This window comes from Halichoerus grypus, chromosome 8 (assembly GCF_964656455.1).
Source record: "Halichoerus grypus chromosome 8, mHalGry1.hap1.1, whole genome shotgun sequence".
Taxonomy (NCBI): Eukaryota; Metazoa; Chordata; class Mammalia; order Carnivora; family Phocidae; genus Halichoerus; species Halichoerus grypus.
The window spans coordinates 31,601,512-31,624,204 of NC_135719.1; the positions used below are offsets into that span (position 1 = coordinate 31,601,512).

General features: G+C 37.9%; 1 protein-coding gene across 1 annotated transcript in view; it reads right to left on the bottom strand.

Moving 5' to 3' along the window:
* The window catches only part of ATP10A (ATPase phospholipid transporting 10A (putative)), a 198,050-nt gene that overhangs the window by 73,721 nt on the left and 101,636 nt on the right, over positions 1-22,693 (bottom strand).

Consider the following 22,693-nt stretch of genomic DNA (forward strand, 5'->3'; position numbering starts at 1 on the left):
GAGCTCTACGCCCTCGAGACCAGCACAGAGCCTGGTGCACACACGGCCCAGGGTGATGGGTGCTTATTTTGCAAGGATCTCATATAACATAAGCTTCCAAATAGACCTAGAGCTCCATGCTGGGTTCTTGGGGTCTAGAACCTCTGCCTGCCAGGTGTTCCCTCACCCGATGCTGAGACAAATAGGACTGTCAAGGGGGCTGGTAGGGCTTCTCTGTGTTTCAGAAACCCACTCTCTTTGGTGCAAGTGCATTTCACTTAGTAGCAATATAAAAGAATTTTTTTCACAGCCTCTAATCTAGCTGCTTATTTATTTATTTTTATTTTATTTATTTTTTTTAAGATTTTATTTATTTGACAGAGAGAGACACAGCGAGAGAGGGAACACAAGCAGGGGGAGTGGGAGAGGGAGAAGCAGGCTTCCCACCGAGCAGGGAGCCCGATGCGGGGCTCGATCCCAGGACCCTGGGATCATGACCTGAGCCGAAGGCAGACGCTTAACGACTGAGCCACCCAGGCGCCCCTCTAGCTGCTTATTTATTAACAAAGGGTGAACAATATCTGAATTAACTTAGGCAAAGCATTTTAACCTAAATTAATGGAATAATTACTCTAACCCTTTTGTTGTGCATTTTTAATCCAATTTATATTTACCACATGACTTTTCAGTGCTGTGGGTATTCAAAGGAGGGCAGATAGCCCAATACTGCATGAGCAAATGAACAAATAAATGAATAAATCTACTTATTTACTGCAAAGATTGTATTGCCAAATCAATATTTTCAAATAGTTAACCTGAAATGGGAAAGTAATAGTCCGTCTTGTCCACCAACATGTCCCCTGACACACAGTCAGTACTCAATCAATCAAAAAATAAAAACCTAATGAAACTGTAGTCATTCTGGTACTGGTAGCAGGAGAAGTCAAACATGTAAGGAGCCTTAAATCAAAGTAATCTTTTTTCTAATCACTTTCATAGATTCGGTGTTACACTAGGAGTTTATGCCCTGATACAAATGATCACAAAACACATTTAAATAACTATTTACTCTATAGTTGTCATAGATGTGACTATATTATCCAATGTATCCTAAGTGCTTACGTAGGTTGGTGCTTCAGCCCATGAGGAAGCACTGGATGGCACGTAGTACAGCTCATGACGGTTTCTGTGAGTGCCACACTCCTCCCTGATGCCACTGTCAACCCCAGGGAAACAAAGCTAACCAGGACCATGGGAGGGGCATAACGGCCTCAGCAAGCCTTACAGGAGGCTTCTGGAAGCTCAAAGCCTTTGACAGCTCATAGAAACACTGATCCAGGGGTATCTAATTTGCTGCCTTCTTTTTCTAATGCAAAATTTCCTGTCCTAAGTACAAGGATCAGGTGGACCTCTCTTTGTTTGAAAGCAGAAAGCCAGCCTTGCCCTCATTGACTCTGGCTTGAAAATGGAGGAGCAACCCCTGCCTTCCTTTCCTTGCCTTTTCATCCTTTGTTCCCTTGCCTCCTTGCTGTTTCATACTCAAAAAGCCTCCAAGCGTTAGTTTAGATGGTGGCAAAATTCAAAGGCCCAGAGTGCTGGGTTTGAGCCTAAATTCTCAAGATCAAAAGCCTTTCTTTCCCTTGCAGCTACGAATGTTCCGTGCTGCCTTCATGGGCTGTGATTGCCAGCAGAGCTCCACTTTTTCTTTTATCAAAGAAGGAGTATCTAAGGACAGGCTATGCATCCAGACAGCAAGCAACAGGAGTTGTTTTATAGAAAACCAACTTCAAAACCTAAACGAGAGCTGTATTTTAAAACAGCCCTCTTAAAAGAATCTGTACTTAATCCAACAAGGTGCCACTGTATGAAACACGTCTACAGCAATGCTGCTGAGCTAAGGAGCATTGCCACATTACAAGTCAGCCTGTCTGTCTCACAGCCACGAACCGCTTTGTCCCTCTTCCATCACTACAGGTGGGCATGATGGAGTGAGCAAAGAGGGCTGTGGGTATAGACCCATCAAGTTTTGGGGATCACTAGACAGATATCCTAACTGTAGATAAGGTGCTCTCTTCTCACCAGGCAGCACAGAAAGAACTAGAGACATCTATAATGAAGTGACCTCTGAGGGCAGGTCCAAGTGGTTTCCATGTAGGAAGAAGTCATCCTGCTAGTGTTAGAATAAAATCAGGATGGAGGACTTACAAAAGAAGAGGTCAGTGAAGAAGTTCTTGCATTACCCCAGGGAATGGCTCTGAGACCAAAATGGCAGCAGGACTGTGAATGCTAACACACAACCAGACTAGCTCAGTCTTTGGATTCAAAAGGAAGATTGTCCAGCATTAAGGACTAGGCAACTGGGACCAAACATCAGGTTGAGGGCAAAAAGAAACATTGGGGAAATATTAGAAACACCTGAACAAAGGTACCAGAGATTTAACCAGAAGGTAAAGAATAGTCAAACCAAGATCTAGTAAAGACAAAAAGTCCAGGGAGCTGAGACTGGTCTTTGGGGCCTCTTTTCCCTCACAGGAGTTACAGTTTCTGAAAGAGGTAGTTGAGAAATTGAGCAAAACTAGAGGAACCAATGTTGGAGTTTAGAACCTAAATTAGTTTCCTATTGCTGCCATAACAAAATTACCATAAACTTGGTGGCTTAAAATGACATAAATGTGTTATGTTACAGTTCTGGAGGTCAAAGGTTGGAAATAGGTCTCACTGGGCTAAAAACAAAGAGTCGCAGGGCTGAATTCCTCCTGGAGGTTCCAGGAGAGAATCCATTGCCTTGCTTTTTCCAGCTTCTAGAGGCTGCCCATATTCCTGCCTCATGGCTTCCTTCCATTTTCAAAGTTAGCATCAGGGAAAACAAGGCTTTCTCATACTGCATCATTGTGTGCTCTTTCTCCTCCTTCCCTTTTTCACTTATAAAGCCTCAATAATTCAGGATAATTAGGAATAATCTACCTCAAGGACAGCTAATTAACCACCTTAATTATATTTCCCTTTGTCACGTAACATTACCTATTATCAGGTTCAGGGAATTAAGACAGACATCTTTGAAGGGTTATTATTCTGCCTCCCATTGAACTCACAAACAGAAGGGCCTGATAAACAGTTATGTGTTTTTAGGGGACCATGAACAACTGAACCACAACGAAACTGCCACCCAGCTTAAACCCAGACTATCTTAACCCCGAAAATTGGATTAAAGTGATTCTAGATTGCTAGAACCTCCAGATACTGAACAAAACAAATTAAAGTCCTTTCTTAATGAAAAAAAATAATCCTAGGTTTCAAATTATTTATAAAAAACAAATTTCCAGAGCTCCTGGGTGGCTCAGTCAGTTAAGCGTCCAACTCTTGGTTTTGGCTCAGGTCATGATCTCATGGGTCATGGGATCGAGCCCTTCATGAGCTCTATGCTCAGTGGGGAATCTGAGAATAATCTTTAAGATTATTCTCTCCCTCTGCCCCCTCCTGCAACTTGTGCTCTCCCACACTCTCTCTCTCTCTCAAATAAATCTTAAAAAAACACAAATTTCCAAGTACAATTTCATACACATACTCAAAGATAAGCAGGCACAAAAGAGATAAGACATCATCCAAAAAGAACCAACAGAAACAAGAATAGGAATAGGCTCACAGGGACTTTAAGTTACCATGCTTGCCATGATCAGGAAGCTAAAGACATTTTGGAAGAGCTAGAAACCTTAAAATGTAACCTAAGACACTTGAAAAACAACAACAACAAAAAACCCAAAAAACAAACCAAAACAAAGAAACAAAAAATTAGACCTGAAAAAATTTACACTGAAAGCTCAATGAATGGTTTAATAGCAGATTTGGTAACCTGAAGAAAAAAATTAGTAAGCTAGAAGAAAGGTCAGAAAAACTTGTTTAGAATAAAGCACAGGGAGACCAAAAGGCAAGAAACACAGCAGAGGGGGTAAGAGACAGAGAAGACAGAGAGGAAGGGCTAGCATATATGTTCCTGGAGCCCCTGATAAAGAAGAGAAAGAATCATGCAGGAGCAATATTTGAAGAAGTCATAGCTGAGAATTTAGTAAATCTGATTAAAAAGCACCTACCCACAGATCCAAAAACCTGAAATAAAATAAATAGAGGGAAATTACACCTAAGCACATGACATGAAAATGCTGAAAACCAAAGAAAATAAAATCTTAAAAGGAAATTGAGCACTTGATACTAGCATAACAGAACTAAATAGTAAAAACAAAAACTTCTCCAAAGAGAAGGAAAAAATGGCCCTGATGAAAGGGTAAGATACAGAAAAGAATAAAGAGCAACAAAAAATGGCCAGAATGAGGGTAAATATGAATGCGTGTTAACTGTATTAAATAATGATGATGTCTTAGGGGGTTCATAAACAGTTATAATTATAACACATGACTACAAAAGCATATTAGGTTAGGAGGGAATAAAATGAAGTTTAAAAAAGAAGTCCTTGCATTGTCCAGGAAAATAACTGAAAATCAATGCATATTGGATACTGGTAAGTCAAAGATGCATGTTGTAAACTCTAATGTAACAATTACAATGAGAGTAAAGGAGTGTGTAACTGCCAAACCAAATGAAGAAAGATTAATAAATCTCTTGATCTAAAAGAAAGCAAAAAATATAAAAGAAAAGAAGGCAAATGTGGAGGGAAAAAGGAAAACAAACCAGGCAGAACAAACAAAAATGAAAGAAGAAAAGCTTCATACTCAAATATATCAATATTAACATTAAAAGCAAATCAAGCAAAATCATGTAGTGAACACAAAAAGACTGTCAGAATTAAAAAAACAAACTCAACAATATGACGTTTATAAGAAATAGACCTAAAAACATACAGATAAAGAGAACAATGTGAAAAGACAAAAAGGGCTTATCTGATAAAGATTAACAAAAAGAAAGCTAGTATACCTGTATACCTGTATTAGCCAAAGTATTTTTAAATCAAAAAGCATTTCTGTATATAAAAAGGGTCAATATGAAAAGACAACAAGTTTGATTCATTAGGAAAATAAATCAACATCATAAAGGCCATATACAAAAGACCCATAGCTAATATCATCCTCAATGGGGAAAAACTGAAAGCCTTTCCCCTACAGTCGGGAACATGACAAGTATGTCCACTCTCACCACTGTTGTTTAACATAGTACTGGAAGTCTCAGCCTGCAATCAGACAACAAAAAGAAATAAAAGGCATCCAAATTGGCAAGGAAGAAGTCAAACTTCCACTATTTGCAGACGACAAGATACTCTATGTAGAAAACCTGAAAGATTCCACCAAAAAATTGCCAGAACTACTTCATGAATTCAGCAAAGTCACAGGATATAAAATCAACATACAGAAATCTGTTGCGTTTCTATACACCAATAATGAAGCAGCAGAAAAAGAAATCAAGGAATCAATCCATTTACAATTGCACCAAAACAATAAGATATCAAGGAATAAACCTAACTAAAGAGGTAAAAGATGTGTATTCTGAAAACTATAGAACACTCATGAAAAAAATTGAAGAGGACACAAAGAAATGGAAAAGCAGTCCATGCTCATGGATTGGAAGAACTAACATCATTAAAAAGTCTATACTACCCAAAGCACATTTAATGCAATCCCTATCAAAACACCACCAGCATGTTTCACAAAGCTGGAAAAAATAATCCTAATATTTGTATGGAATCACAAAAAACTGTGAATAGCCAAAGTGATCCTGAAAAAAGAAAAACAAAGCTGGTGGCATCACAATTCTGGATTTCAAGCTGTATTACAAAGCTGTAATCATCAAGACAGTATGGTACTGGCACAAAAACAGACACATAGATCAATGGAACAGAACAGAAAACCCAGAATTGGACCCACAACTCTATGGTCAACTAACCTTTGACAAAGCAGGAAAGAATATCCATGGGAAGAAAAGTCTCTTCAACAAATGGTGTTGGGAAAACTGGACTGCCACATGCAAAAGAATGAAACTGGACCACTGTCTTACAGCATACACAAAAATAAACTCAAAATGGATAAGAAATGGATAAAAGACCTAAATGTGAGACAGAAAACCATCAAAACCCTAGAGGAGAACACCGGCAGTAACCACTTTGACCTCAGCCATAGCAATTTCTTATTAGACACGTGGCCAGAGTCAAGGAAAACAAAAGCAAAATGAACTATTGGGACTTCATCAAGATAAAAAGCTTCTGCACAGCAAAGGAAACAATCAACAAAACTAAAAGGCAGTCTACCAAATGGGAGAAGATATTTGCAAAGGTCTTATCAGATAAAGGGTTAGTAGCCAAAATCTATAAAGAACTTACCAAACTTAACACCCCAAAAATGAATAATCCAGTTAAGAAATGGGCAGAAGACATGAATAGACACTTTTCCAAAGAAGACATCCAGATGGCTAACAGACACAGGAAAGGTGTTCAACATCACTCCTCATCAGGGAAATACAAATCAAAACCATGAGATACCACCTCACACCTGTCAGAATAGCTAAAATTAACACAAGAAACAAAAGTGTTGGCGAGGATGCAGAGAAACAGGAACTCTCTTACACTGTTGAGGGGATGCAAACCAGTGCAGCCACTCTGGAAAACAGTATGGAGGTTCCTCAAAACATTAAAAATAGAACTACCCTAGGACTCAGCAATTGCGCTACTAGATATCTCCCCAAAAGATACAAACATACAGATTCGAAGGATACATGCACCTTTATGTTTATAGCAGCATTATCAACAATAGCTGAACCATGGAGAGAGTCCAAATTTCCATAAACTGATGAATGGATGAATAAGAATACACACACACACACACACACACACACACACACACAATGGACTATTACTCAGCCATCAAAAATAGTGAAATCTTGCCATTTGCAATGACATGGATGGACTAGAGAGTATTATGCTAAGTGAAATAAGTCAGTCAGAGAAAGACAAATACCATATAATTTCACTCATATGTGGAATTTAAGAAACAAAACAGATGTACATATGGGAAGGGGGGGAAAGGGAGCAAGGGAAATAAACCATAAGAGACTCTTAACGATAGAGAACAAACTAAGCGCTGATGGAGTGAGGTGGGGGGGGGGGATGGGATAGATGAGTGAAGGGTATTAAGGACGGCACTTTTTGTGATGAGCACTGGGTGTTGTACATAACTGATGAATCACTGAATTCTACTCCAGAAACAAATATTGCACTGTATGTTAACTAAGTAAAATTTAAGTTAAAAATAAATAAAGGAAAATAAAAATAATTATAAATTTATATACTTCTAATAACATAACTTTATAGCTTGCAAAAATTAATAGAAACATAGGAGACATAAAGAAATCCACAATCTTAATCAGGGAATTTTAACATTGCTTTCTCGATATTTGATAGAACAAACAGTCAAGAAAACCAGGAAGGTACAGAAAATTTGAACATCATTATTATCCTAATGGACATATATAAAAATTGCACTCAACAACTATAGGATACATAGTTGTTTCAAGGGCACTCATGACATTTAAAAATATTGATCATATTCTGAGCCATAAAGCAAGTAACAAATTTCAAAAATATAATTAATATAGAATTTAATTAAACCAAAATTAAAAATAAAAAGAAAATTCTTTTTAAAAAACATTTGCTCTGAAATTATATAATACAATTCTAAATGGTCAAAGAAAAAAGTGACAAGAGAAATTGGGACATATATTTATGAAAATGATATTAAATATAATATGTATCAAAATTTGTGGGATATTGCTTGCTTTTAGGAAAATTAAGAGCCTATTTTCATATATTAAAATATTTAAAGATAAATTTAACAAGGTAGGCATCCATTTCAAAAATTAGAAAACAGTAAATGAAATCTAAAAAAAGTTAAAGGAATAGCAAAAAAACAACAAAAAAAATCCAAATGTAATAACTAACCCACCCTAGAAAGGCAGAGCTTGAAAAAAATGAATACAAATGATGAGTAACTGGAATAAAAAAGAGGACATCACTAAGATCCTAACTATTCTAAAAAGTTAAAAGTATTATATGAATAATTACATGCCAATAAGTTTGAAAATTTAAGTGAAAAGGACAGATTACTAGAAAAATACAAATTACTACAATTTATAAAAGAAAAAGACACATTATAGTATTTTAACATTAAATAAATTGAAAGATCATTTAAATCTTTCCACAAAGAAAATTTCAAATTCAGGTGGATTTTACCAATGAATTTTACTAAATATATCAGGAAGAAATAACACTCATAAAACTCTTCTAGTGATGAGAATGCTTCCCAACCTATTTTATGAAGCCAATATAAGCTTGATACCAAAACCCAAAGATACATTATGAAAACAGAAAATTACAAGCCTATCTTATGAAAATGTTCTTAATAAAACATTAGCAAACAAAGCCCAACTATATATTAAAAGATAATACATTAGGAAAGTGGATAGAGTTGGTTCAAAGTTGGTAATAGCATTAAAAAAATCAGTGTAATCAGCCACATTAGCCCAAAAGGAAAAAAATAAATCATTTAATCACCTCAACTGAAGCAGAAAACCCATTTGATACAATTCAACATCTGTTCATGATAATGCTTCCTTGCTAGGGGAGAAGAAAAAAGAAAAAAAAAAAAAAAGGGATCATCCTTAGTCTGTAAAATGTACTCAGCTAGAGCCTAATGAAATACTGTATATAATGGTAAAATGTTCAAAATTTTCCCTTTAAGATTGGTATCAGGGGGTCCATTTGCAACGACGTGGATGGAACTGGGGGGTATTATGCTGAGCGAAATAAGTCAATCAGAGAAAGACATGTATCATATGACCTCACTGATATGAGGAATTCTTAATCTCAGGAAACAAACTGAGGGTTGCTGGAGTGGGGGGTGGGCTGGGAGGGATGGGGTGGCTGAGTGATAGACATTGGGGAGGGTATGCGCTATGGTGAGCGCTGTGAATTGTGCAAGGCTCTTGAATCACAGATCTGTACCTCTGGAACAAATAATACATTATATGTTAAAAAAAAAAAAGAAGAAGATAGCAGGAGGGGAAGAATGAAGGGGGGAAAATCGGAGGGGGAGACGAACCATGAGAGACTATGGACTCTGAAAAACAAACTGAGGGTTCTAGAGGGGAGGGGGGTAGGAGAATGGGTTAACCTGGTGATGGGTATTAAAGAGGGCATGTTCTGCATGGAGCACTGGGTGTTATACACAAACAATGAATCATGGAACACTACATCAAAAACTAATGATGTAATGTATGGTGATTAACATAACATAATAAAATAAATAAATAAATAAATAAATTTTAGTAACCACAAAAAAAAGAAAAAAAGATTGGTATCAGGGGGGCACCTGGGTGGGTTAGTCAGTTAAGCATTCAACTTGATTTCAGCTCAGGTCATGGTCTCAGGGTCATGAGATCGAACCCTACCTCAGGCTCCATGCTGGGAGTGGAGCCTGCTTAAGATTCTCTCTCTCCCTCTGCCCCTCTCCCCACTAAAAAAAAAAAAAAAAAAAAAAAGATTGGTATCAGGGACAAAATATCTCATATCACCATTTCTGTTTAAGACTGAATTGGAGGTCCTTGCCATTCCAACTGGGTAATGGAGGGAAAGAGAAAGAAAAAGAACCAAGAGCATAAATAATTGAAAACATAGAAATAATGCCATCATCATTTGCAAACAAAGTGATTATATGTGTAGAAAATCTAAAATAATCTTCAGAAAACTTGTTAGAATTAATAAGCGGGTTTAGATTTCTGAATACAAGATCATCCACCGTACTTCTATAAATTGCATATGCAAACATACATACATACATACATATATGTGTGTGTGTATTGCATTTACTACTTTAAAAATGCACATACATATTGCATTTATATACACATTATAACAAGCTTACAAAATCAATTTGTAGGAATAAATCTAACAAGAATGTGCAAGTTCTTTCTGTTGAAATTACAGAGTATTATTGAGAGAGATTAAAGGAGATACAATTAAAGGGGGATATATATATATATATATATGTATTTATGAATTGGAGGACTCAGAATTATAACTATCAATTATTTTCTCTCCAAACGTATCTATATATTCAATGTAATCACAATAAAAATCCAAACATCTTTGGGAACTAGATTTGGGAACAAGTTCAGTCCAAAAAAATGGAAAGGTAAATGACCATGAATAGCAGATACTCTTAAAAAGAAGATCAAATTGAGAGGAAGATCCCTACCATATATTAAGACTTAATCAGAAAGCCAGAGTAGTTAAAACTGTAGTACTGGTGTAAGGTTAGAGAAATAAACAGAATGGAATAGGAGTCCTCCAAACAGAGCCATGAATATATATGGTCATCTGATTTATGATAAGGTGGCATTACTCTAGGAAAAAGGATATCTTTTCAATAAATAATTCTGGGATAATTGTGCATTCATATGGGAAAAGGAAGTGAAACTTGATCCTAAAATCAATTCTAGGTGGACTGTGACCCTAACTGTGAAAGGTAAAAAAACAAAGCTTTTAGAAAATTATAGACTATCTTGGGCACCTGGGTGGCTCAGTTGGTTAAGTGACTGCCTCCTGCTCAGGTCATGATCCTGGGGTCCTGGGGTCAAGCCCCACATCAGGCTCCCTGCTCGGGGGGGGGGGGTTCCTGCTTCTCCCTCTCCTCCCCACTCATGCTCTCTGTTGTTATCTCTGTTTCTCTCTCTCAAATAAGTAAATAAATAAAATCTTTAAAAAAAATTATAGAATATCTTCATGATACCAGAATAAGGGAAAATATATTAAATAGAGCTCTAGAGGAATTAGTCATAATGAAAAACACCAATAAATTGTCTTATAGAAATATTAAGAACTTACCTTCATCAAAAGACACCATAAAAAGGGTGTAGAGGCAAGCCGCAGAATGGAAGAAAATATCTGCACAAGACTTTGATAAGAGAGTATATAAAAAAATCCTAGAACGTAATTACAAAAAGACAGCTAACCTAGTGGAAAATTAGAGGACTTGAATAGGGATGTTATAAAAGACAGTATCTATGTGATAAAAATTAAAAGGTGTTCAATAACCTTGGGAAATAGAAAAATACAAATTAAACCACAATGAGATACCTCTACATACCCATCAGATGACTACAACAACAAAAAAAGTACCGAGTACTAATGAGGAACTGGTGCGAAGTGAACTCTCACACTGCTATTGAGTTCAGCCGCTTTGGATGACTGGCACTATTGAAATTAGAAAGGTGTGGAAGCAGAATGGCCCCTCTCCTTATCGATCCCGGGGACCATCATGGGGAATTAGTGTTTCTGGTCCCTGCACCTTTAGGCTATGGTGGGCTAGAAGTCCTGGTTCCTATAGGAGGAAAATGGAGGAGGAGTGAAATAATTTTCCACCAGGAATCCATTCTGTTATGTAAAGCTCTGGCTGCTACCCACTGCAGGCTCCTCATGCCAAGAACACCCAACAGGAAAAGAATGTTCCTAAAGCTCAGGAGTACAGGGGGCTGCCACTACATCACTGGGACAGGGAGAAGCATGTTTGAAATTTAGAGAATTTGCTACGCCATCCCTGCGCTTCCATAACTGCTGACAATGAATGCGCAACTGTGGCAACCGTCACCAACAAAGGCACAGTGACCAAGAGCTCATTGGGAACAAAGGTCTGGGTCACCCCACCGAGCAGACCTAGATCAGCTGGCTGAGGTGAAGGGAATCTGAAATAGCTGGCAGAGGAGAGTGATCATGTATGTTAATTATGACAATAAAGACAATTGTCTTATTTTAATTTTTAAAAAAGAAATTGTAATGGCTGCCACTCAGAGCTACTGACTGCTTACACTCAATTCCTTTTCTCAGTGTGTGTTTCAAGACAAGATGAATGACAGGGGTTCAAAAGGAAAAAAGAAAGCTCAAGAGGGAAGAAGAGATAGCATTTGGAATAGACTCCTGTTTCCTCACTTTTATTCTCTTTGCACTCCCCATTCCTATCATACCCTATTTCTAAGTTAATTTCAGAACACATGGCTTCGATCATTTTGATCCCATGCTTCCCTCAAAGGCTCCTGCTTCCTAAGAAATGGGGTAAAAATGTCTCTACCTGTCGTTCATTGCTTTGACAAAATGGTCCCCAATTGACCTTTTCTCCAGAATTTTTGCCTGCTGCCATCTTCCATCTGAATGCTAATCCACCTGGAGAACTCACTCTTTTCTGCACACATCCAAGGCTTTCTTGATACCTCATCCTTACTCAAGCTGTATCCTATGTCAGGGGAGTTTCTTTTTTTTTTTTTTTTTGTAGTTTTTAATTTTATTATATTATGTTAGTCACCATACAATACATCATTAGTTTTTGATGTAGTGATCCACGATCCACTGTTTTCGTATAACACCCAGTGATCCATGCAGTACGTACCCTCCTTAATACCCATCACCGGGCTAACCAATCCCCCCTCCCCCCTCCCCTCTAGAACCCTGTTTGTTTCTCAGGTCCATAGTCTCTCATGGTTCATCTCTCCCTCCAATTCCCCCCGCCCATTTTTCCCTTCCTTCTCCTAATGTCCTCCATGTTATTCCTTATGTTCCACAAATAAGTGAAACCATATGATAATTGACTTTCTCTGCTTGACTTATTTCGCTTAGCATAATCTCCTCCAGTCCCATCCATGTGGATGTAAAAGTTGGGTATTCATCTTTTCTGATGGCTGAGTAATATTCCATTGCATATATGGACCACATCTTCTTTATCCATTCATCTGTTGAAGGGCATCTCGGCTCTTTCCACAGTTTGGCTATTGCGGACATTGCTGCTATGAACATTGGGGTGCATATGGCCCTTCTTTTCACTACATCTGTGTCTTTGGGGTAAATACCCAGGAGTGCAATTGCTGGGTCATAGGGTAGCTCTATTTTAAAATTTTTGAGGAACCTCCACACTGTTTTCCAAAGTGGCTGTACCAACTTGCATTCCCACCAACAGTGTAAGAGGGTTCCCCTTTCTCCACAACCTCTCCAACATTTGTTGTTTCTTTCCCTGTCCATTTTGGCCATTCTAACTGGTGTAAGGTGGTATCTCTGTGGTTTTGATTTGGATTTCCCTGATGGTGAATGATGATGAACATTTTTTCATGTGTCTGTTAGCCATTTGTATGTCTTCTTCAGAGAAGTGTCTGTTCATCTCTTCTGCCCACTTTTTGACTTGATTATTTGTTTTTTGGGTGTTGAGTTTGAGAAGTTCTTTATAGATTTTGGATACCAGCCCTTTCTCTGTAGTGTCATTTGCAAATACCTTCTCCCAGTCTGTGGGTAGCCTCTTTGTTTTGTTGACTGTTTCCTTTGCTGTGCAGAAGCTTTTTATCTTGATGAAGTCCCAAAAGTTCATTTTTGCCTTTGTTTCACTAGCTTTTGGAGATGTATCTTGAAAGAAGTTGCTGTGGCCGATGTCAAAGAGGTTACTGCCTATGTTCTCCTCTAGGATTTGGATGGATTCCTGTCTCACATTGAGGTCTTTCATCCACTTTGAGTTTATCTTTGTGAGTGGTGTTAGAGAATGGTCGAGTTTCATTCTTCTGCATGTGGCTGTCCAATTTTCCCAGCACCATTTATTGAAGAGACTGTTTTTTTTCCATTGCATGTTTTTTCCTGCTTTGTCAAAGATTATTTGACCATAGAGTTGAGGGTCCATATCTGGGTTCTCTATTCTGTTCCATTGGTCTGTATGTCTGTTTTTGTGCTAGTACTATGCTGTCTTGGTGATCACTGATTTGTAATATAGCTTGAAATCGGGCAACGTGATGCCCCCAGCTTTGTTTTTCTTTTTCAACATCTCCTTGGCGATTCGGGGTCTTTTCTGATTCCATACAAATTTTAGGATTGTTTGTTTCAGCACTTTGAAAAATGTCATTGGAATTTTGATCGGGATGGCATTGAAGGTATAGATTGCTCTGGGTAGCATAGACATTTTAACAATGTTTATTCTTCCGATCCATGAGCATGGAATATTTTTCCATCTTTTTATGTCTTCTTCAATTTCTTTCATGAGTGTTTTGTAGTTCCTAGAGTATAGATCCTTTACCTCTTTGGTTAGGTTTATTCCGAGGTATCTTATGGTTTTTGGTGCTATTGTAAATGGAATCGTTTCTTTAATTTCTCTTTCTACAGTTGCATTGTTAGTGTATAAGAAAGCACCTGATTTCTGGGCATTGATTTTGTATCCTGCCACATTACTGAATTGCTGGATGAGTTCTAGTAATTTTGGGGTGGAGTCTTTTGGGTTTTCCACATAAAGTATCATGTCGTCTGTGAAAAGAGAGAGTTTGACTTCTTCTTTGCCAATTTGAACACCTTTTATTTCTTTTTGTTGTCTGATTGCTGTTGCTAGGACTTCTAGTACTATGTTGAACAACAATGGTGAGAGTGGGCACCCTTGACGTGTTCCTGATCTTAAGGGAAAGGCTCTCAGCTTTTCCGCATTGAAGATGATATTCGCTGTGGGTTTTTCATAGATGGATTTTATGAGCTTGAGGAATGTTCCCTCTATCCCTATACTCTGGAGAGTTTTAATCAGGAAAGGATGTTATATTTTGTCAAATGCTTTTTCTGCATCAATTGAGAGGACCGTATGGTTCTTGTCTCTCCTCTTATTAATGTGTTCTATCACACTGATTGATTTGAGAATGTTGAACCACCCTTGCATCCCGGGGATAAATCCCACTTGGTCGTGGTGGATGATCCTTTTAATGTATTGTTGGATCCTATTAGCTAGGATTTTGTTGAGGATTTTGGAATCCATATTCATCAGGGATATCGGTCTGAAATTCTCCTTTTTGATGGGGTCTTTGCCTGGTTTGGGGATTAAGGTAATGCTGGCCTCATAGAATGAGTTTGGAAGTTTTCCTTCTGTTTCTATTTTTTGAAACAGCTTCAGTAGAATAGGTATTCTTTCTTCTTTGAATGTTTGGTAGAATTCCCCAGGGAATCCATCAGGCCCTGGACTGTTGTATTTTGGGAGGTTTTTGATCACTGCTTCAATCTCGTTACTGGTTATTGGCCTATTCAGGTTGTCAGTTTCTTCCTGTTTCAGTCTTGGCAGCTTATAGGTTTCCAGGAAGGCCTCCATTTCATCCAGATTGCTCAGTTTATTGGCATATAGTTGTTGATAATAATTTCTAATAATTGTTTCTATTTCCTTGGTGTTAGTCGTGATCTCTCCCCTTTCATTCATAATTTTATTAATTTGGGTCCTTTCTCTCTTCTTTTGGATAAGTCTGGCCAGTGGTTTATCAATCTTATTAATTCTTTCAAAGAACCAACTTCTAGTTTCGTTGATCTGATCTACTGTGTTTCTGGTTTCTAATTCATTGATTTCTGCTCTAATTTTAATTATTTCTCTTCTAATGCATGGCTTAGGCGTCGTTTGTTGCTTTTTCTCTAGTTCTTTAAGGTGTAGAGTTAGTTGGTGAATTCGGGATTTTTCTATTTTTTTGAGTGAGGCTTGGATGGCTATATATTTCCCCCTTAGGACCGCCTTTGCAGTATCCCATAGGTTTTGGACCGATGTGTTTTCATTCTCATTGATTTCCATGAATTGTTTAAGTTCTTCTTTGATTTCTTGGTTGACCCAAACATTCTTGAGCAGAGTGGTCTTTAGCTTCCAAGTGTTTGAATTTCTGTCAAATTTTTTCTTGTGATTGAGTTCCAGTTTTAGAGCACTGTGGTCTGAGAATATGCAGGGAATAATCTCAATCTTTTGGTATCGGTTGAGACCTGATTTGTGACCCAGTATATGGTCTATTCTGGAGAAAGTTCCATGTGCGCTCAAGAAGAATGAGTATTCTGTTGTTTTAGGGTGGAATGTTGTGTAAATATCTATGAGGTCTATCTGGTCCAATGCGTCATTCAAAGCTCTTGTTTCCTTGTTGATTTTCTGCTTAGATGATCTGTCCATTGCTGAGAGTGGAGTATTGAGGTCTCCTACAATTAACGTATTGTTATCAATATGACTCTTTATTTTGGTTAACAGTTGGCTTATATAGATGGCTGCTCCCATGTTGGGGGCATAGATATTTACAATTGTTAGATCTTCTTGTTGGATAGACCCTTTAAGAATGATATAGTGTCCTTCTGTGTCTCTAATTACAGACTTTAGTTTAAAATCGAATTTGTCTGATATAAAAATTGCTACCCCAGCTTTCTTTTGAGGTCCGCTGGCATGGAAGATGGATCTCCATCCCTTCACTTTCAGTCTGGATGTATCTTTAGGTTCAAAATGAGTCTCTTGTAGACAGCATATGGATGGGTCCTGTCTTTTTATTCAATCTGCAACCCTGTGCCGTTTTATGGGAGCGTTTAGGCCATTCACGTTGAGAGTCATTATTGAAAGATATGAATTAATTGTCATCATGTTGCCTGTGAAGACGTTGTTTTTATAGATTGTCCCTGTAAATTTCTGTTGTAGATCACTCTTGGGGTCTTTCTCCTTTTATAGAACCCCCCTTAATATTTCTTGCAGGGCCGGCTTAGTGGTCACATATTCTTTCAACTTCTGCCGGTCGTGGAAGCTCTGCATCTCTCCATCCATCCTAAATGACAGCCTTGCCGGATAAAGTATTCTTGGCTGCATGTTCTTCTCATTTAGTACCCTGAATATGTCTTGCCAGGCCTTTCTGGCTTGCCAGGTCTCTGTGGATAGGCCTGACGTTATTCTGATGTTCCTCCCTCTGTACGTAAGGAATCTCTTCCCCCTAACTGCCCTTAAGATGGGTTCCTTGGTTCTAAGATTTGCAAGTTTTACTATTACATGCCAGGATGTTGGCCTGTTTTCCTTGATCTTAGGAGGGGTCCTCTCTGCCTCTAGGGCTCGAATGTTTGTTTCATTCACCACATTAGGGAAGTTCTCAGCTACGATTTGCTCAAATACATCTTCTAGTCCTCTCTCTCTCTCCACTCCCTCCGGGATTCCAATTATTCTGACATTGGAACGCCTCATGGTGTCACTTATTTCTCTGATTCTATTTTCATGGATTCTGAGTTGTTTTTCCCTGGCCTCCTCTTTTCCCTTTTTATCTATTATACTGTCTTCCAGATCGCTTATTCTCTCTTCTGTCTCAGTTACCCTAGCTGTTAGATTATCTAGATTGGATTGGATCTCAATGATAGCATTTTTAAGTTCTGCCAACTCCCCTTTTATTTCTGCCCTTAGAGACTCTATGTTGCCATTAATTGATTTCTCCATTCTAGCCATTGTCTTCACAATTGCTAGCCTGAATTCCATCTCTGACATCTTGGTTATGTCTGCATCCATTTGTAAATCTGCAGCATAAGTCACAATCTCTGAGTCTTTTCTGTTTTGGGGGCTCCTCCTCCTAGTCATTCTGTTGATGGGTGTTTGAGGGAATGTATAGAGTCGAAATTATTGACCAGAACCCAAGCAAGATGTACCTGTTTTCTTGGGACCTTAGGGTTGGTGGCCTCTTGTTTTCCAGCCTGTCTCGGAGGCTGCAGTCGTGTGCGCGCGACTATCGCTCTGGTTTCTGTCCGGAGGGGGCTGCAGTTCGCGTGCGGGCAACCCCGCCGGTCTGGTTTTCCACCCTGGGGGCTGCCCTAAAGTTCTTTCCCGACGCTACCAGTCTGCGAGTCTGTGCCCCGTCCGCAGCGCCCGAGGCTGTCACTCACCAGCGGTGATCCCCACGTCCAGGCACCTTCCCGCCGCCGTTTATCCTCCGATATCTGCCCGCAGGATCACGGCTCTCCGCTTCGTACCTCAAAACCAACTGCCTGTGATATTCTGTTTGTAGAGATCCAGATCTTCTTACATCTCAGGCTGGTTTTGTGGGTGCTCAGAGTGGTCTGGTAGTTATCCAGCTCAATTCCGGGGAGCAGTTGAAATAGGGTCCCCTACTCCTCTGCCATCCTCCCCCCCCCGGGGGAGTTTCTTTCAAGTGTTCCAATGTCCATATATCTCCTTAAGAGAAATAGTGAGCATGAAACTCTGCCAAGTGTAAAGTGCTACTCAAATGGGAAGTTTTTCTATACTAATGAAAGTATAGAGTCAACCAAAGAGTCATCCTTCAAGACTCTTAAATGTCAGCTTCTATATGAAATTATTTTCTTCTATCCTTACCTTCTGAGTTCTCTTCCACCAAACTGCTAAGAGTCTTACTAACTCCTGCTTAGATGAAAGCAGTCCACGCACTTGTCTTAACACTCCCCTGTGACTAAATGTTGTGAAGGCAGGGCCATCCTTGTCATGGGCATTCTCCTTGCAGAACTCAGTGCCTTGTTCAGGAGAAGAGGTTGAGTACGCATCACCGAGTGAATTGAAAGACAAGTACAATACTGATGGGAAAAGCACCCTCAACGAGGAGGGAGATTTTAAAATGTAAAGTTCAGGACTACGGCTACTGGTAAAGATTTAGTAACAAAAAACAGACAAAATATATACAACAACACATTCATGACACTGAACATTTTGGACAGTGACACCTGAGAGGGAAAACAAAGGACGTGAGCCCTACATTCACCCCAGATTACTGCTTTGAAAGACTGTACAGGCCATGACGGAGGGCATGGGAACCCAGCTGGCTGATTTCTTCCATGGAGGAGCTGGGTCCTATAGTACAAAAACAAGAGCTAGAGTTTTCTAGAGTGTAGAGTATCAGAGAGGATAGAAGTGCACAGAGAACCCTGGGAACCTGTGGACGGTCCCCCTCAAGTATCCAGCAAAGAAAACAGACACACACATGTGAAAGAGCAGATGGGAAAGAACAATCTAAGGGCTGGAGGGAGCTGTGTTCTGGGCTCACACACAACACACAATAGTACCTGTTCCCAGCAGGCAGACTAGAAAAAGTCAAAATCCACGGGCATTGGTAGAAGACTCAGGAGTAGAGAATAATTAGCTCTAGATGAGTACTGCTTCGATCACACCTAACAAACCAAACTATTTTCAGTTACATAAGTGAAGCTCAAGCTTAAGAATATTTATAGAAACATGAAAAGAGGCAGCACCCAGTAATATAAAATCCAAATATCTGGCAGGAAAATAAGACCCATCATGAGGAAAATTAACAAATCAGTCGAAACTGATTCAAAAGAGACACAGATGTTAGAATTAGCAGGAAAGGACATTAAAACAGTAATTATAACTAGATTTCCTATGATCAAAACAGAAGCAGGGATGGGGAAGTTAAAAAAAAAAAGGCCCAAACTGAACTTCTAGATATAAAAACTATAATGTCGGAGATGAAAAATAAAACAGATTAGAAATTGCAAAGGAAAAGAAAGTGAACTTGAATTTTTTTAAGTTTTATTTATTTTAGAGAGAGAGAAGAGAAAGCGCACATGCACACCCACAAGTGGGGGGAGGGGCAGAGGGACAGCATCTTCAAGCAGACTCCCCACTAAATGTGGAGCCAGTGAAGGGCTCAATCTCACAACCCATGAGATCATGACTTGAGCTGAAATCAAGAGTCGGACATTTAACTGACCACGTAGGCACCCCAAAAAGATAGTGAACTTGAAAGATAGCAACAGAAACCATTCAAACTGAAATACAAAGAGAATGAAGAATCAAAAAAGAAAATAACATCAGTGATTTATGGGACAACTTCAAGAGACATCTAAATACTTAAGTACTTGGAGTCCTCAATAATAGTAATGGCTGAAAATACTTTAATAGTAATGGCTGAGAAGCTTCCAAACTTGATGAAAACCATAAACCTGCAGGTCCAAGAATTCCAAAGCTCAAAATGACAAGGAAATTACAATGTTACATCATAATCAATTTGCTCAAAATCAACAATTAAAAAAAAATCTTAAGAGTAGCTGTGTTATAGGGGCACCTGAGTGGCTCAGTCGGTTAAGTCTCTGACTCTTGATTTCAGCTCAGGTCATGATCTTGGGGTCCTGGGATAGAGCCCTGCATCAGGCTCTGTGCTCAGCATGGAGTCTGCTTCAGATTCCCTCCCTCTGCTCCTCCCCCCTTTCTTTCTATCTCTCTAAAATAAATAAATAAATCTTTAAAAAAAAAGAGCAGCTGTGTTATATACAAAGATACAAAAATAAGGGTGATGGCAGACTTCTCATTGGAAATAATGTAAGCAAAAAGACAAGTGAGCAACATCTTCAAAGCACTGAAAGACAAGATACTGCCAACCTAGAACCTATACCCAATATAGATATATTTCAAAAAGAAAAGCAAAATAAAGATGTTTTTGTATACACAAAAGCTGAAAAAAGAAATCATCACCAACAGAACCACACTACCAGGAAATGTTAAAGTCCTTTGGGCAGAAGGAAAATGGCATCATTTTGAAAGCTAGACAAAATAATAAGGAGCACAGAAAATGTTAATTACATGGGTGAGCATATAAGATTTTTTTATTATATGAATCTCTTTAATATACGTATAAATACAAAAAATAACAAGGTGTGGTGGTATTTAACACACATGTAAAATAGTACAAAGGCTGCAAGGCTACCAGAAAAGAAATGGAAGTATACCACTGCAAAGTTCTTTTATTATATGTGAAGTGGAATAATATCACTTAGGATAGACTAAAGATATATCCTATAAACCCTGAAGTAACTACAAAAATAGCAAAACAAGGAGTGGTAGCTAATTAGACAAAGAAGAGAAAAGAAAAAGAGAACAAAGATGAGAAAGCAATTATCAAGATTATAGACTTAAACTTAACCATATCAGTAATCACATTAAATGCAAAACCTTTAAACATCCCAATGAAAAGGCAGAGAAAATAAAAAAAGGATTTAAAAAAAGGCAAGACCCAACTATATGTTGCTTATAAAAAATGGACTTCATAAACAAAGTCACACAGGTTAAAAATAAAAGGTGGGTATGTTAAAACTACTCAAAAGAAAGCTGGAGAAGACAGAGTAAATTTCAGCTCAAAGAATATTGCCAGGGATGAGGAAGATCATTTCACAGTGATACAAGAGTCAAAATGACCCAAACAATGAAGCTTCAAAAATAAATGAAGCAAAATTTATAGATCTGCAAAGAGAAATAGACAAAACCACAATTATACTCAGAGGTTTCAATAGCCCTTTTCAATAATTCATAGAACAAAGAGGCATAAAGTTAGCAAGGACATAGAAGACTTGAACAATACCATCAACCAGAATGACCTGCTTGACATTTATAGAACATTCAACCCAACAAAAGCAAAATTCACACTATTCTCAAAAGAGCACATAAAGAGGGACCATATTCTAGGTAATAAAATAAGTATGAATAAATTTAACCTAGTTCAAGTCATATAAAGTATGTTCTCTGATTACTATGGAATTAAGTTAGAAATCAATAACAAAGATCTCTGGAAAATGCCCAAGTATTTGAAAACAAAATAACACATTTCTAAATAACCTACAGGTCAAAAAGAATTCAAAAAGGAAATCAGAAAATGTTTTGTACTGAATGAAAAATGAGAACACAGATATGATTCCATTAAAGCAGAACATAGGGGGAAATTTATAGCACTAAATTCATGCATTAGAAATGAAGAATGGTCCCAAATCAATGACCTCAGATTTAACCTTAAGAAATTAGAAGAGTAAACTAAATTCAAAGTGAGCAAAACAAGGTGATGAAGATCAAATTGGAAATCAATGACACAGAAAACAGAAAAATAATAGAGAAAGTCATTGAAATCAAAAGATTTCTCTTTGAGAACATCAACAAAACTGATAAACCTCTAGCCAGAAAGATAAAGGAAAAAGAGAGAGAGAGAGAGAGAGAGAGAGAGAAGGCTCTAATTACCAATATTAGGACTGAGTATTAACAAACATTGCCAATAAATTCAACGAACTGGATAAAAAAGGAAAAACTCCTTAAAAGACACAACTACCAATGCTTACTGAAGAAAAAACAGATAACCTGATCAGCCCTATATCTACTAAGAAATTGACATTTCATATGATCCTATATATAGAAAGTCTCAAGGAATCCTGAAGAAAAGTACTATAGCCTATAAATTCAACAAAGTTGCAGGGTACAAGATCAACACACAAAAATCAGCTGTTTCAATCAATTAAAAATGAACATTCTGGAAGGAAATTAATAAAGCTATTCTGTTTACAATAGTATCTAGAAAGATAAAATATCTGGTAATAAATTTAACTAAGGAGGTGAAAGACTCGTATCTGAAAACTATAAAATACGGCTGAAAGAAATTAACTAAATAAATGAAAAGACATCCTCTGTTCATGAATTGGCAGACTTAATATTGTTAGGACATCAGAACCACCCAAAGTGATCTACAGCTACAATTCAATCTCTGTCAAAATCACAACAGCTTTTTTTTTGCAGAAATGGAAGACAATCCTCAAATTCATGAAATAGAAGTTGGAAGACTCTTTTATGTCCTAATTTCAAAACTTACCACAAAGCTAGAGTAATCAAAACAGTGTAGTACTCACATAAAGATGAAGATATAGACCAACAGAATAGAAAGCCCAGAAATAAACTCACACATAAAGTCAAAGGATTTTTGAAGACCACACAATAGGGAAAAAATAGTCTCTTCAACAGATGTGCTGGGACAACTGGATATCCCCATGCTAAAGAATAAGGTTGGACACCTACCTTACACCAGGATAAAAATTAACTCAAAATGATCTAAATATAAGGACTCAGCCATAAAATTCTTTTATTTATTTATTTGAGAGAGAGACAGA